Here is a 16,889-nt window from a genome sequence, read left to right on the forward strand (position 1 = left end):
CTCTTATTTGCCACAGGACTGATCCAACATCTACTGAAGGCATGAGAGTCTTTCCATTGGCTTCAATGATTCAAGCCCAGTAAGTTCAGACTCTTCTTCTGCTCTTTTGTTTTTAAACTATATCGCCAAATACCACCGTGAATATTTTCTTTCTTTCTTACCCTGTGTATGTCCTTGGCTTTGTCATTTTGTTTCTTTGAATTCAGTTGCTTAACCCACTAATGACACATACTTTATGCAAATTGTTATTCTGAATTTTATTGTCTCACTTCCTTTCCCTAAATTTGCTTTATCTGTGAATTTCCTCACTTTACTGGTAAATTATTTAATTTATGACACAAATAAAATTTGATCTGTATGGTTCTTTACTAGTCCTCTTCCTTTACTTTGAACTGTTAATAGTCAACAAGAATTATGGGACTTTCATTATCCAAGTAATTTCTTTATCTACCTAGTACCGTAATATTTTCCATTTTTGCAAATTAGTCATTCTGTGTTACTTAGAAAAACTCCTAAAGTCTGGGCATTTTATGCCCAATAAAATAGCATATTTCATCACACAGCCCTCCAAAACTAAAATGTGAGTGTCCTTAGCTTTTACTAATACATGACAGAGATCCAAAATGAAGGACCTATCAACAAAAATAGAGAATGAAGCTTGTTATGATGTGGGGATTCTCTTCTTTAAGAGAACATTATATACATTTTGGTTTCAAGATTTTGCATTTCTTGTGTTTATAATTTATTGAAATAAACAACGAGGTAACAGTGGATTTGTATTGGGCAGAAGGAAATGCAAATCTAAAATGAGTGATGTGATGTGTTATCTGGAATAAAGTACTTTTGAAACTGCCACTTTCTTAGCAGAATCTCAAAATACAAACTGGCACTGGCTGGGTTGTGAAATATACCTTGGATAAAAGTCAGCCTCTATCTAAGTCTTTGATGTTAAACTTTTATAGCTTCTTCTGTGGTTAGTAACAAGCTCAATTTGCATTCCAAGGCAGTCAGATCCATGGCTGGTGTCTTTAATAGGAGTTCAAGCCCCATTGAAGGAATCTCACTAACCCATCAATGTGAGCTTTAACATGCATTCCTTTTTCCTGTTGACCTCCTCTTCTGAGGTTAGAGTTGAGTAGCTAGGCTTCAGCTGCTGCTTAGAGATGTGTTGAGTGTCTGATAGGTGTTGTCATCATAAGCCCATGAGTAACAATTGTACCTGCTGTCCTTGGGTATTTCTATGCGTGGTTTCTGATAAATTATTTATGATGCAAATGCTTTTTAAAATTCCTTTCACAGATAATAGGTTTGGGAATATATAGTACTTAAAAAAATTGGACTCTTTTCTGGGAAATTCAATATCTTAAAGATTTAAAGAAAAACAGACACCCTTTTACATTTTTTAAATTTCTTTGTAAGAAAAAAAAACAGGGCTTAATTTTAGGTTTACAAAAAAACCTTAATGCAATATAGTACATTCTTACATTGAACCCTGATGTTATTTTGATGACAATGGGCAAGTCAAAAATACTTCCTACTGCATTATACTTGTGGACATGACTCATTTTTGATAGTATGCAGTGTAGTATATTTGTAGTTGTATGCAGCAGTCAGAGGTGAGCCCTGTGGGGATGATGTTTTGTTTCTTGCTATAACCCACTAACAGCACCCCCCAGCAAAAAACCTAACTGGCTTCAAGTCTGAGCTTGATAAGTTTATGGAGGGGATGTTATCTGCGACTGCTAGCAGCAAATATCTCCAACAGCCAGTGATGGGACACTAGATGGGGAGGGCTCTAAGTTACTACAGCAAATTCTTTCCCAGGTGTCTGGTTGGTGGGTCTTGTCCACATGTTCAGGGTCTAACTGATGGCCATATTTGGGGTTGGGAAGAAATTTTCCCCTGGGTCAGATTGGCAGAGACTCGGTGGGAGGCGGGGGGGAGGGTTCGCCTTTCTCTCCAGCATGGGGCCTGGGTCACTTGCAGGTTTAAACTAGCGTAAATGGATTCTCTGTAACTTGAAGTCTTTAAATCATGATGTGAGGACTTCAGTAACTCAGCCAGAGGTATGGGTCTATTATAGGAGTGGGTGGGTAAGATTCTGTGGCCTGCATCATGCAGAAGGTCAGACTAGATCAGTGGTTCTCACCCTATTTACCATTGTGGGCTGCATATGCAACTCTCTATGTGTTATGTGAACCGCATCCACACAATATATATACTACCTGTATGGCCCTGAGGATGTCACATGGGCATCAGCTGTGTGCTGATTGGGCTGCAAGCGGCCCGAAGGCCACATGTTGAGAACCACTGGACTAGATGATCATGATGGTCCCTTCTGACCTTGAAGTCTATGAGTCTAGAGCTGCCTTTGCCCCACCACTTCCTTTACCCACTATGATGGAGGGGTGTTAATGGGCCACTTCACTTTGAATGGTCCCAGGAAATATGTGTTATCTACTCATGCTAAACAATCTGTTCCATCTTGTATTTAGCTGTGACCTTTCCCAGATCTGAAGAACTTTCTGTAAGCTCGAAAGCTTGTCTCTCTCCCCAACAGAAGTTGGACCAATAAAAGATATTACCTCACCCCCCTCGTCTCTCATTTTTTATATGTAATGACTTGAAAATGACCAAGTAGTAACTTGATTTGCTCACATAATTACTAGTAAAAATTCAAGTTAAGTGTTAATTAATTGTGTTTCAGTAGCACCCAGTGAATCAACCAATATCAGGACCCTGTTATGCTAGGTGTTGTATAATAAACTCACACTGTCAGAGACATCCTAGCCCTGATGAGCTTATAGTCTATATTGACAAGACAAACAAAGGGTATGAGAGGGATAGAACATACAAACAATGCCTGATGTAAAACTCATCTCATGATAAGAGGCGAAGTTCCTGTGTGTTACTGATCTTAGGAAATATGTGTTGAGAAGCTATAAATTGATAGTGGCAGAAATGGCAAGAGATTGAATAAGGAAATATTGGTATGACCCTTTCCCTGCATTAGCTTCCTTGAGTACTTAGCAGAGTGATTAGACAGTGTCTGCCCTAGCCCATATAGACATATGCTCCCATGTCCGAATCATATATAAAGCCATGGCATCTCTTATTAGAACAAGAAACAGAATTCAGGTACATTTTAAAAATAGTAGCTGATGTTTCTGAAGGGGTCTGCTGAAGTTAGGCATCCGGCTCCAGCTGAAAGTCCATGGTAACTGGATCCCTAAGTCTCTTTGGCCCATTTCAAAATCCAAGCCATTAAGAGTATTTGTAACAGTGTAGGGCCCTATAATCAAAAGGCAAGGCAGCGCATACTGTAATGCAGTCAGCTATCTTAGTAGCTTAGCTCTTAACTGCCTGCAGCTATACAATTGCATTTAAACTCCTACAGTCTCCCAGCTCAGGGATACACTATGCCTTTGTCTTACTCAGATGAGTAGAGAAATGAAGGATTTCCCAACTTCTTGCTTGGCCTACCCACACTTTGGGCCCTGGTCAGAACTCAGCCCCTGCTCTCCAAATATTCCCCTGGAGAGCTAGTGAGTGCGGAGGGGATAGCGAGGAATAAGAAGTGGGCAAAGTCAAAATAGGTTTCAAAGGATGCTGAAGCTTACCCACCACTCCAGAACAAGAGACGAATGGGAGAGGGGAGGGGAGGGAAGGGGAGGGGAGGGGGATTAGGCAGAGAGTTGTGACTCTGAGGTACAATGCCTCCTGGGGCTACTTCTAAAGACACAATCTAGCCCTGAGATTCTATGTACATATGTATATATATTTCTATGTATATAGAAAAGTCACCTAGTGAGACAGTTTTGTTACATGTGAACCTACCAACTTTCGTGCTTTTTGGAACATTTCCTGACATCTGTTAGGAATGGAGTATTATGAAGTAAAGCTGCACCCACTTTTGACTTTTCTTCAAATGGTGGCAGTTAAAAATACTTCTGAAATTGTGTTACTGAAACCCAATGCCCAAATGACAAGGTTGTTCCAGTCTTTAATTATAATCAAAGTGTAACTATATGAGCTCCTACTGCTGTTCAACCAAGATTGGGTATATAAGGAAGTTGTCACACTTTGTACCATCAGTGCCTGAAATTTGCCAACAGCTTTCTGAGAAAAGAGGAGTTACGTTTCCTTAGCAGTTTAACAAGAGTTACAGACAGGAAAGGAATAGTCCTGGCTTTGGTTTTGTAACAGTTTCCTGTAGGTATTTTAAAAGGTGTAACAGGAGGAGGAAGAAAAATAGATTAGGTCCTAAAGCAACAGAAACTGTTCCTATGTGATATATTGTGCCTGGCCCTGCACTGCTACACAATGGGAGGCAAGTGTACAAATCTTTTGAAGGTCAGACACTCGTCTCCTGGCTAGTATTTCTGATCATGCTAGCCTCTTGAAGAGAGGGAATGAAGAGAAGTGGATTGAAGGCAGGACTGGCCCAACATGGAAGGAAACCCACGCTGCATCTAGAGGTGCCTGTGCTGCCAATCTCCCCTGCATTCCCTTCATGCCCCAGAGAAATGCTTATTAAAATGTTGTCCATGAGGGAGCAACAGTGAAGGAGGACTCTATAGCATCAAAAATGCCTCTGGGAAAGGCACTGAAGATGTGGCCAATGTAGGTGATCTTCTTGGTGAACCTTTAAATGTAGCTAAAAAGCCCAAGAGAAGAAATGAGAAGAGCAGAACAAATAACAGGATCTCCAGTGATGAAGAATGGAGTGTTTAGAATTCAGAGAGCACTCAGGTGGCTTGTGTGAGTATTTGGGTTAAATCATGTCTACTTAAACAGAAGGGGAACAAATCTCCTCTGATCAAAACTGATAGAGCTTGAGAGGCAGACTTTAAACTAGGCAGGAAGCGGGGACCCACTTAACCTTGTTTTCCCAGCAGACACTCTGCCAAGGATCCATCCTGCAAGGTGCAGAGCACCTCCATTCTCATTGGGCCCAGTTCTGTTTCCATTTACACTGGTTTTCCACTGGTGCAAATTCACTGATTTCAGTGGAATTCCACAGGATTTGTGTGGTGTAAATGAACAGAATCTGGCTCATTAACTTAAGTGGGAACTGAGGTCTCTAGCACTTTGCAGGATCAGGCCCCTAGTAAAGAACACCCCAGTCCTACACTTGGAGCATCAGCGAAGGCAGTGCTCCATTGACATCAACCCCCGATACTGTACTTTGAAAGCCAGTCACTGCAGTGAAATGTTAACACTGATGCCTAATGAGGGAGACATTGTTTACTCTTTCACCGCTAGCCCTTTTAGCAGAAACATCCAGCAGCCCTGGGACTGTGAATGAAGCTTGAGTCTCACCTCTTGCCCCCTTCCAATCTGACCCCTACATGCAATGTGGTTTACAGGATTACATTTCTTATTCTAGCCAATATACCTTGGGAGAAATCCTGATCCCACTGGAGTCAGTGGCAAAACACCCATTAATTTCAGTAGGTCCATTATTTCACCCTATGTTTCCAACAATTAGCAAAACATCTGATAGAACTCTCTTGTGATTCTTCCCTTTCACTCCCTTATATACACATATGCTCATCATAGCCAGCTCAGAGTAAGAAAAAGTGATGTGTACATGACCAAATATTTTTGATCTTCTTTCAAACAAACAAAAACAAAAAACCACTCCAAACACTCCTCCAGTTTTCCTTTTCTGCTCTTCTCAGGAAATCATGATCTCTCTGTTGTACAATTTAAGCAGAAGATAAATTTCTGAGGAGATATTTTATGAATGTTACCTTTAAATAGCAATAGTGGAAGGAAGGTTTCTCCTTAGAGTTTGCGAAGTCATTCAGGAGGAGGATGGATGAATCTCTCATTCTATCTCCAAGTTGATTCTAAAATGTCTACAAGTCTTTTAAATATAAAACCACCTCTTTCATTTATGATTTAAAATATTCACGTTAGATTCCTCCTCCCACTGAACATTGGTATTTCCAGAAACAAGCCTGAAGGTTTGGTCTCTTCAAGGAAATTTAACATTTCTAGCATTTATATGGTATCCTTCGTGCCAAAAAAATCAAACCTGGCATTAGAGGTTCAAATCCATTGACTTCAGCAGAGTGCATCTTTTATCAAATCTGAAATTAGTCATTTATCTTCACGACTTTTTGGACACAAAAACTGGTTGAGTCATGAACTTGTTACCCTTGTCAAAGAAGAAAGCAATATAACTGACTTGTTATTACATGCTGGAACATTTGTTTTTATTTATGTTGCAAAATTTTCATGAAAACTTGCTATCCCAGTAGAAATTCTACCTATCCATCTGTACTATGATGGTAATGAAGAAACCAATGTTAGTTCTATGTTTGTGCCACACATAGTCACAGACCAGCAGTCCTGGGCACCATGGTAACACAAATAAAAATTATCATTCATTTCACTCATCTGTCAGTAAAGTTACTCACTCCAGGAAAGTACTTGTGTAGAATTTTGCAAAGCCATGATGAATGTATTAGTTATTCCTGTTTTAAGAGACATCTTCCTGAGTACATGTAAATGTTGCTTAAAATTCAACTTCTCAAGTTGAAGAGCTTTAACATTAAATTACCAAGTTCACTAGTCTTCTAATTGATTCCTTTACATACATGAAACATAGATAGCGTCTACTCCAAGATGCATGATACTGGAAAACAAGTTGCAGAGGTACTGCATAGTTGCATAGTCCACAATACAGCAATACTGGGGTCAAAGTTCAGCCCTTTGTGTAAGTAGGTGTAACTCCATTGACTTCCATGGAGTCACTCCTGCTTCTGCCAAAGCTAATTTTGTTCCTTTCATTACATTTGCATGTGTATATGCAGACTCTCTTGAATTGCATGGTGCCGTGTGCTATTCAATTTAGAGTAAAATTTGGATCTTTCACAGGCATAGGATGAGTTTGTGAAGTGCCTGCTACTGATTGATTCATACTTCAGCTAAACACTTGTACAGAACTTCCTAATGGTATGATAGTTTGAAAAAGACAATTCAACGGCAATATTGAACACTCCTCAAAATTCTCCAAGCACTTCCTAAGGCTATGAAACCACTGCAGGTCTATCTGTGTATTCCTAATGCATCCCTAACTATAGCAACTAGGCTCTTAATCCAAAAAGATTTGAACATAATGCATAAGAGTACCCTTCTGCCAAGTCCCAGTGTTCGGGTTCTTTAGGAAAAGGAAGAGAAATCTCCTGGCTCACTTTCTAGGAAGGTTATTTCTTCCTTCAGAAGAGTCCATTTAGCCATGTAAAGTTCTTCTATATTTATTTTATTTATTCTGTTCTTACATCAAGCCACAGAACCCTGATTCCTGTAAAAATATTTATATTCTTAAGTAATTTAGATTGAAAACTTTAGTTTTCATTAAAAAGTGTTATTTTTACTGATTATTTAGTATCTGGTTTTAATTACCATGTGTTTAGTCATTTTACAGAGTTTCTTAATTTAAGAGCAAGGGTTTTTTTATTGATTGAGCTCATTTCAAATTCATCATACAGGGACAAAGTGTACAGTTATGCCCTAAAGAAAAGCCTTAAATTAGTAGGATTATATTATGCAAATTGTTTAAAAATATTTTTAAGCAGGCATTACTTCAGCATTTAGATATTGGCTAAAGCAGCTTTAATATGCAAGACAGGATGTAAGATGCTTAGCTGATCCAAATGCCAGTCTATAGATTTGAAAGACTAAAGATCACATCACTGGGAGGTTGACAGAAGTGACACTTTGCAAAGTGCCAATGATTTATGCCAATGTCTTGCTTGATGATACTGTTATAGACAGCACTGTCATTACAAAGTCCCTAACGACTTCAGTCTACATTTATGGTGCACAAATTATAGGGTAGCCCAAAGATCGAAACCTTCCTGACTTTTAGATTTCAGTGACCACATGATTCTCACAAGGTTTAGTTGTTGCATGCACTGTGAAGCTTTCTACCCCATTTTCTGTTTCAGTGTTAGATTTAAAACATACCAAACAATATACAGTATCTGTTTATAAAATGGTGCTGAGTGTTTGTGGCTCTGCATGTGTTTTATGGTATCAGAGTGCAAAAAAACCCACAGTGAGGCACATAGTCTGGCAATCGTTCTTTTATTTCAAACAGTTGATAATCGTGCACCATCATTATGTATAGACAGACAAATACAAGATCCAATTCTGCAAGGGGCAGAGCGACTTATCGAAACGCTTAGCTCCTTTCAACTCCCATTCACATCAATGCTGAGAGTGCTCAGTACCACGCAAGGATCAGGTCAGGTTTCTAAAGAGCACCTTTGGAAGCAAGGCTCTAGAGTAAGCTGTCAATATTCTTATGGATTGACCTTCTGTGGTGTATATAATATTCTAATGTTGTACAACACTTTAGTCATTCCTGAAATGGTTGCTAACACTAAAGCAAATTATAGGAGCTTTGTTCTCTTCAGTAATTACATTAAGTCTTAACATTCTTGTGCCTAAAGAAGGCAGAAACCAGCAAATAATTATATAGAACATAAAGCAAAAGTGTCAACTCATGAATAATACTAATTATAACGTAGGAAGTGGTTCTAACATAAGATAGAAATCTAGTTCTAACAGGCCATTTAAAATTAAATGTGTATTGCACAATGTAAGGAGATTGGCAGACATTCCATAAGAAGGGTTAGGCACTGTAGTTTGGCCTCCAGTGGACAAAATGAATGATCCGTTGTTTTTAAAGGAACTGCAGCAATTTTGCAGCTTCCATGACATTCCTTAGATAAGATCAGAACCAGCTTCAAAGGACACCAAAAATAAGATATAACCACAGTTGGCCAAATCCTAAAGGTCTTTGGCAGTTTCTACTCAGTACTTATTCAAGCAAAACTGCCTTTGAGGTCACTGGGTGTTCTGCCCAAGTAAGAGCTCAGTGAAAACCTCAATATTTGACTCAATTTTTGTTTGTTCTGAAGTGTACTGGAAAATATATGCCAAAAGAAACACATATGGGCTGTTGCTAGAACTAGGGGTGCTGCTGCACCCACTGTCTTGAAGTGGGTTTACAGGGTTCACAGTTTAGTTCAATGGTTCTCAGCACCCCCAGCCATAAAAATTGTTCCAGCGGCCTGTTTCTACATGGCTAGGTAGACTCCTGCATCTATATTTAGCCGCCTAAATGAAAATGGCTTGATCTTTAGAGGAGCTGAGTTCTTGATCTTTCAGCAATCTGTTCCGAGGAGAAGAAAAGCAGGGTCAGTGGGATGCTAGAAGTATTGCTAGTTTTCAGTGGTTATGAAAGTTTCATTTAGGTTTTTCCAAAAAATATTCAAAATTTTGAAGATAAATTTTTTTCAACTAGCTCTGCTAATTTTTTTCCTAGATAACCAGTCATGTCCTGCCCATACATTAGCTGCTGTAACATTAGTTCATGCTAACTGACCTCTTATACAGAGCAGGAGGTCTGTTTCCAGCAGAAATAGGACACTAGAGTATGTAAGGGAATTCAGTCTTGCCTTTCTGAACAAGCCTTGTTTAATATTTGAAAAGGTTGCTAAACTTTTACTAAACATGCACTCGTTTTCATATAGCAATTTTACCACTGACTGCTGTTCCCCAAGAGGACCAGACACAGTGGGTGAAAACCCCTCACAGAGCAGAACTACTTGTCTTCTAAGATCCATCCACACATTCCCAGGGAGAGAGAGAATAAATCAGACCTGATGATAGGAGTAGAAATGGTAGAATGTCAAGACCAGAGGGAGAATTTTCAAGGAGCTGTGGTTAGAATCTTTCCCATCAGTGCTAGATTGTCTCCATGAATGACCACTTGGATTCATTGATAGGTGTCCTTTTCACCAAAAAGGCTGAAGAGGGCATGGAGAAAGATAAGAAAAGAGCAAAAACAAAATAGGGAAATCCTCCAAAAATCTCTGGTATAAAATCCATAAATTCAAAGTATTCTCCTTTTAAAAATCAGAACAAACACCATACATGAAGCACTATTAGTTAAAAGATAAATGTTCCAGAACATCCAATTACCAAAATCCAGGGTCTCCTGATAACAGAGAGATGTTAAGATTCAGAGGCCTGAAGATACTTCATTTTCTGATTCACCTCTTGGATCCTAAGTTTCCATAATGCTTTGTAGTTCCAAGTACGCACATGATGACCCCCAGATTTCATGTCAGAGACTTGTCGCTCAGAACAGCAACAATAGAGAGAACTTCAAGTTCCACTAGGGAACAATGAAGAGAACTTAATCTTTAAGGTGAAATTCTAGGGATCATTACAAAACCAAGTCAGGAATTTACTACTGTCCTGCTGGTTACTCTCTTGGGTGTCTAAAATGATCAGGAATTCAGATGTTACTCTACAAGTCATTCAATCAAAACATACTTCAGAGTACCCATTTGCTTCAGTCCTGTGGTTTACAGTGTCACCACAACTTCTCAAGAAAAATACAGCCTTATATTATACAACTGGGTATACTTTATGCCAGATACAGCACTTTCTCACCTTTCCTTTCTAGCCACTAGCAATTCCTTACTGGAGAAGCATCCATTAACACAACACACAAAACCACCAGAGCAAGCACACGGATTCTGTTCTGAAGATGAATGGGATGGGAAGAACTTCCTTCTCTGAGAATGACAGTACAACAGTTGGCTATGTTCTACTAATCATTCTCTCAAACAACATTCATCCCACGGCCAGATTTGGAGATACATTATGAAGGCCGCATGACTCCAAAAGCTGATAGCCTAAACTGCCCTTGATTCATGCCCAGGTAACTCCTTTTGACATCAGTAGGACTGATACCTTAACCCAGGCTGAGAGACAAATATGGCCAGCAATTACTAAAAATAGTGAATTAGGTTCTCCCCTACATTAGGGCTTCTCTAAAAACAGCTTAGCCAGCCACAGAAGGATCACACCCACTATGGGATTTCCTGAGATGGCACAGGAACAATCATGATGGCTCTTTTGTGGTTAGTATAGGCAGGGTGGCCTGAGAAAGAGGGGGCTTCACAGCTTGAAGGGTGCATATTCCCTTGGGGTCACTGTCAATTGCTACAAGGAAGGCTACTCTAATTTGCCCCGGGGGACTAGTTCAGCCCAATATAAAGAACACAGGAGCTCAAAACGTTGTTTAAAGCCAGCTCTGCACAACACCTCTTGAGTTGCACCAAGTAGTCCGTGGCCAGCGTCAAGGGTCAGGATCCATAAATCTAACAAGGGCTCTGATTCTGCAGCCACTCCCTACACAGACCTCCCATTGCCTTCAAAGAGGAGTTTTATGCACAGAACAGTTGTAGAATCAGTGTCAATGGAGTTAGCAAGTTAAATGATAGGGGAAAATATATAATTAGAGAATAAGAATGAGAATTCTCTATTAATATTTTTGCTAATAAGAATTAACCTTAAGTAGTGATAATCAGATACATACATTTTGGCTGGTTTTAAATATTTATGAAGTGTGTCCTACTTGTATTTAGAAAAATTCCGAGAAAATGTAATTCACTATTATATCCTGGTAACTTCCTTTTATGAAGTTCTAGGCAGTTAAGTTAATCTTTGCAAGACTAAAGGCTTAAAAGAAGGCTAAAAAGACCATTGAAGGTCAGAATTTACATATTGATCATACTTTAAGTTTATACTCCTGCAAACATGTAATTAACTTTGCCGTTATTGAATTTTGGTTCACAACCAATTTTGTTGGTCATAGTTTCACTAGTAATTCCACTGGAGTGAAGCATGAGTGACAGACATTTGTAACAACACGGAGTGCATACTTATATGTTGTGACTACATGTAGATCTAAACCACTTATAATATTTGTTGTTTTGAAGGAAATACCTTTTTTCTAACACCAGTCTTGACAATTAAATGAAGCACTTTCATGAGAATTACTGATGAACAAAAAACCCTGTATAATAAAGTTTTAAAGTTCCAAAGCATCTGTTTCTCAATGATAAATGAAACTGCTACAATAATTGCTATTAAGTTAATAAGACAGCTAAAATAATTTTAAAAAAACTTTTATTCATGCATCAGTTTTATTGCTTTTCTCCCCACGAATCATCCTGAATATTAATTGTATAATGATCTGAAGGTAATCTGCACAAGTCTTTGGGGAATGGGGAAAATGGTGATAGAAGGGGGCACGTACGGTAACCGGGGAGAACTGAAGAGCAAGTGAAAAAAGAGCTCATGTTCCAAGATCCCAAGGCTTAAATGGGGTGAAGAGGACAGTGATGACCAACCAGGTGGCACTGAAGAGTCCAAGCTCTAAATCAGCACGGTTCTGGTTATTAGACACAGGAGAACACGCCTTGGCAAATTTAGGAGCCGCTCTAGAATCCTGGGAGAGTGAGCTGGATTCTATTCTGGCTCATACATCTTCTACTGAATTGTTTATTAAGTTCCAATTGTATGGCCAAATTAATTAATTAAGCCTCACCGTCCCTCTGAGAGGTACATAGCCTCTATGTAAGAGAGAGATCCGTTTGCTCCAATCATCATCGAAGTCCACCCACCCTTAAAAGCTAGTCTGCACACAAACTTGAACCAACAAAAAGTGTGAGGCACTACTGTCATGAATTCAACTCAGCACACAATATGAATATAGCTCTTTGCTAAATGTTTGCCTTTTTGCCTTGTTGAAGTTCCAGCTTCTTAGTGGAAAAGCCTCTTTAGTACTAAAAAGTGTTGAAGAAAGACATTTCAGAGAAGAATGTATAAGTGTCAGTTGTACCAATTGACCCAGAACTGAACTTTAAACTATGTTACCTATTGCCCCAGGGTTTCACTGCTAGAAATCACAAAGGGGGGAAAAATCAGAGCATCACAAAGGTATCAGGGATAGTTATCACCATCTCAGCAGACTATCCTACCATCAGTACACATTGCTTTCAGCCATTATCTCCAGATCAATATAGCCATCAGTGAATGGGACTCACTGTCCTCTCAGGTCATCCTTAATTCACTTGGTACAACAGGACCCAGAATCAGCATCCTATCCAATGCTCTTTAGGAAAAGCAACATGACCACTACAGGCAGAAGCAGAGTAATGTTATATGTCAGATGGCAGACTGTAGGCAGTTTAAATGTGTTTGGAAATGTTAAAATGTGTTCATTTTCTGTGTTCTCTACAATTAAGTTTACATTGACAGACAGTGCATTATTGAAAGGTGGGTGTTTGTTGAAAACCAGGTTAAAAAAACCAAACATTGTTAGGTGTAACTAGATAGAAATGGCAATATTGCTATGCATTCATCTGGCCAAATACTTTACAGATGCAGAAAGGATATGTTTGGTGACATTTTGATTCTGAAATGTGAGCTCTGTTGTTCTGCTGATGATTTTTAAAAAATTACTGTGTCTGCCATCAGACCGGAACACTTGCCTTATCAACTATCAATGCATCTCTTTAATTTGTTATTGTGACACTAAGAGAAAATATTATATCATTTTACATTGGCCATTGTTTCTGAAATCACTCACTTTAAGCATTGGCCCAGACTGAATCCTTTTATCTTCCCATCCGCCAGATACAGGGGGCAGTAGAGCAAGGAGGCACATCACAGATCTTTAGCTATTATATGATGCCTAAGGGATTATATGCCAGTGACTTAGATGAGAATAGCCCACAGGCTGCTCTAATTTACTCTGGGGTCAGCACAGGCCTTAAAAGAGTTCAGACACAGAGGAGAATCTGGCCCAAGGATCCTTACCTAGGGAAAGGGATAGGGAAGCTATTTCTTGCATCGCTGTATTTGGAAGAAGAAGGAGGTCCTTACCTACCTCCCTTAGGCACCATCACCATGGCATCTATTTCTATACTGCAGCTGGAGAGGTCTTTCCCCAGTTGTCAAAGTAGGAGAATTCCTTCTCTTTCTAATAGTAATTTGGGTTTGGGGGAATAAAGAAAGGAGGAGGCTCCTCAGAGCCCTGGGGCCCTCTCTTCTCAATGAGTGAGCTCCATGTTGCCTTTTTAAAGCTATTCAGTGACTGATTTTTCAGTAAGCAAGGTCCAAGTGAATGAGAGCAGAATTAGATTTCTAAAAGTTAAGAACAACTGATTTTCCACACAAGATGCACACAATTACGCTAAGCAAACTAACTACAAACCTCATGCAGCTATTGCTTTCTCAAGATGGTCTCTTAATCATGCATGAGCAATAGGTGCACATTTTATCAGTTATGATCTCTCATCATTTTAAATGATTGAATTCTATTCTAGTGGCTACTGTACACTAAAGATTACTAAAGGATTCAAATAGAGAGGTGATTCTAAGGTATCATAGTTCTTCTGGCTCCCTCAGTAGGCAAGTTAAATCACATACACATCGGTAAGTGGGTGACAGTCTAAATTACACATCTCTTTGAATTTGGCCCATTGATTAGGAGTCCAGGGAACCTGTTGGAAGTGGGTAGATAAGTAGCCTCCAGCCAGTTTTACCTTACACCTTCCTCCAGCACCTTCTCATGTAAGTTACAACTTTAGACTCCCTGACATTCACCCTGGGTCACATTGTACTAGTTAGACACTGGCTCTTATTCGAAGAGGCACAGAGGGCCTCTAGGGGAGCTGAGCAAGCTGGAACAATATATACACGCTGCTGCAACATCTCTTCAGAGGGTGCAGATTGCTTCCTCCAGATGGGAGGAGTGTTGGGATCATGGTCTCATTTCTTTCCCTCTTGTCACCTTTTGGGGTGATTTGCACCCCAGCCCTTAGCACAAAGACTATGGTTGTACCTTGGCTTTATCTGGGGTGTATAAGGGTGGGATCAAGGTTCCGTATGTCTACCCTACCGTCCTGAGCACTTACACAGTTTGTCTATTTGCATTTTAGGAATGTATAGTACATTATGGGGGAAGGGAAGGTTTCAATTTAAGAAGACCAAGAATTAGAAAGAGGCAAATATTTTTAATTTCATTTTAGAAAATGTAGGGACGAGTTCTGTCTTCCGTAACATTTGAGCAACTCCAATGAAGTCAGTGGGTGTATCAGAGGGCAAAGCCTGGCCTTTAATCATTAAAATATTATTTAAAGGAACATGAATAGAAACAAAGGCAAGAGAATCTCCACTTCCATATCATTGTTCCGGATATTTTGCATTTATACAGAACAGGGTTCATGAACTCTTTCTCACCATGTTAACAATCCACTGGGTTTCTAAAGGAGCAGCAGGGGTTGGAATTAGAAGTCTCCCCCATCTACATCAATAACATCAGTCTTGACACACTGATGGGATTTCCAGTGTGTTCTTTGCAGAGGGTTTAGCAGCCACAGTAAGCAATACTCAGCAGTGGTATCTCAATATGCTTTGTGCGGGGGGGCGGGGGAGGAGAGGAGTCTAGCACTGGTAGTTCAAAATTAAATGTGGGTCTGATTTCGTGCAAAGAAGTCAGAGTTAAGACACTTATTTTAAATCCATTCTTCTTAGTGAAGAATGTAAGGTTGGTTACAGTACATAGCTATTCTTATAGAGGTGGATACTTATTGAGGTTTAATACCAGAATTTTAAATTCTCATTCGAATTCATAAGGTTTTTGTGGATGATATTACAAATGATTTCACTGAGAGCTTAGGGAAATGCTAGTGCCTCTAATACACAAAGGAAGACTGTGTGACTAATGATGACCCAAGCAACCAATGGGTCGTTAGTTTTGAGGAGCAAGCAGATTGATCAATTCTAAAGACAGCAAGGAACAGATCCTCTCAGCTGGTGTGAACTGGTCACTAAAGTCAATGAGACTGGGTCAATTTTCCCCAGAAGAGGATCTGGCCCTATGCTGCAGAGCTGTTCCAAACTTTGAAAAATAAGTAACTCAGAGTGGTTTCTGTGTCACAGGATTCAGAACTGACCCACTGTTTCAAAAATTGTCCTGCTTTTCTTTTTAATTTAGACACCTGACTGTAAACCAGGGTTTTGTTCAAACAAAACTATTCGATAATGATTTCAGTAATGTCACCCTGCCCAATGGAAACAATTTTAACAATGTTGACGTTTTGTGTTTTTAAAAAACTAAACCAGGCAGCTCTACTGCTTTGTAAATACCTATTACTATATCTCTTATACTATATAATACCTGTAGTGTGATGTAAGAGGAAATATTAACTCTAGCTGGTATGATATGCAAGTACTGTATGCTTTGAAACAACATGTATGGATTTCATCTTTCTGTATATCACTTTTGGAGCAACTGTTCTGCTATAACAATATGTTTCAAAAATCCAATACATCAGTAGAGTGCAATTTTTTGGCTGTTACAGTATATTCAATCCAGGTTTCTTTGTGACGTTTTCATGGACTGAAAGTAAAACATCTCCAGTTTAACTAAATAGAACTCATTTTGGAGAGGGCTAATCCAGCTCTGATTAAAATCCCACTTGTTCTAATCTGCCCTCAAACATATGAAGCATATCTGTGGTAGTTGTGGTGATTAACATCAGAGAACCACTTACATCGTCTCTCATCACTCAATACCCTGGCAGATGTCATGCACATGGCAATTGTGAATTGTGGATGATGTTGTGTGCTGGGGAAGTTGAAGATTCAGGCTGCTATGGAGGGCATGATGAAGAGGGAAGTTAGGAGGAACTCTACTTGGTGACCACTTTTCTCATAGTATCTCCTCTCAACATTCATTTAACAAGTCTTGAAGACTATGGCCTCTATCCTGCAAGGAGTCCCCCATTCATCGGTGGACTCCTGTGACAGAGCAGAGCCCCAAGGACTGCACTGTGGTACTGCTCAAGCCCAGGAGTCCTTCTGTACTGAGATCTTTGCAGGATCAGGGCCTAAACTAATCTCCTCTGGTTACCGCCAGTTTCACCTTTCTAAAAACACCCACAGGACATATTTAAAGAGAAATATACCTTGTATTAACACTGGCCAACCTTAAAATAGAT

The sequence above is a fragment of the Chrysemys picta genome, chromosome 2 (assembly GCF_011386835.1).
Source record: "Chrysemys picta bellii isolate R12L10 chromosome 2, ASM1138683v2, whole genome shotgun sequence".
Lineage (NCBI taxonomy): Eukaryota > Metazoa > Chordata > Testudines > Emydidae > Chrysemys > Chrysemys picta.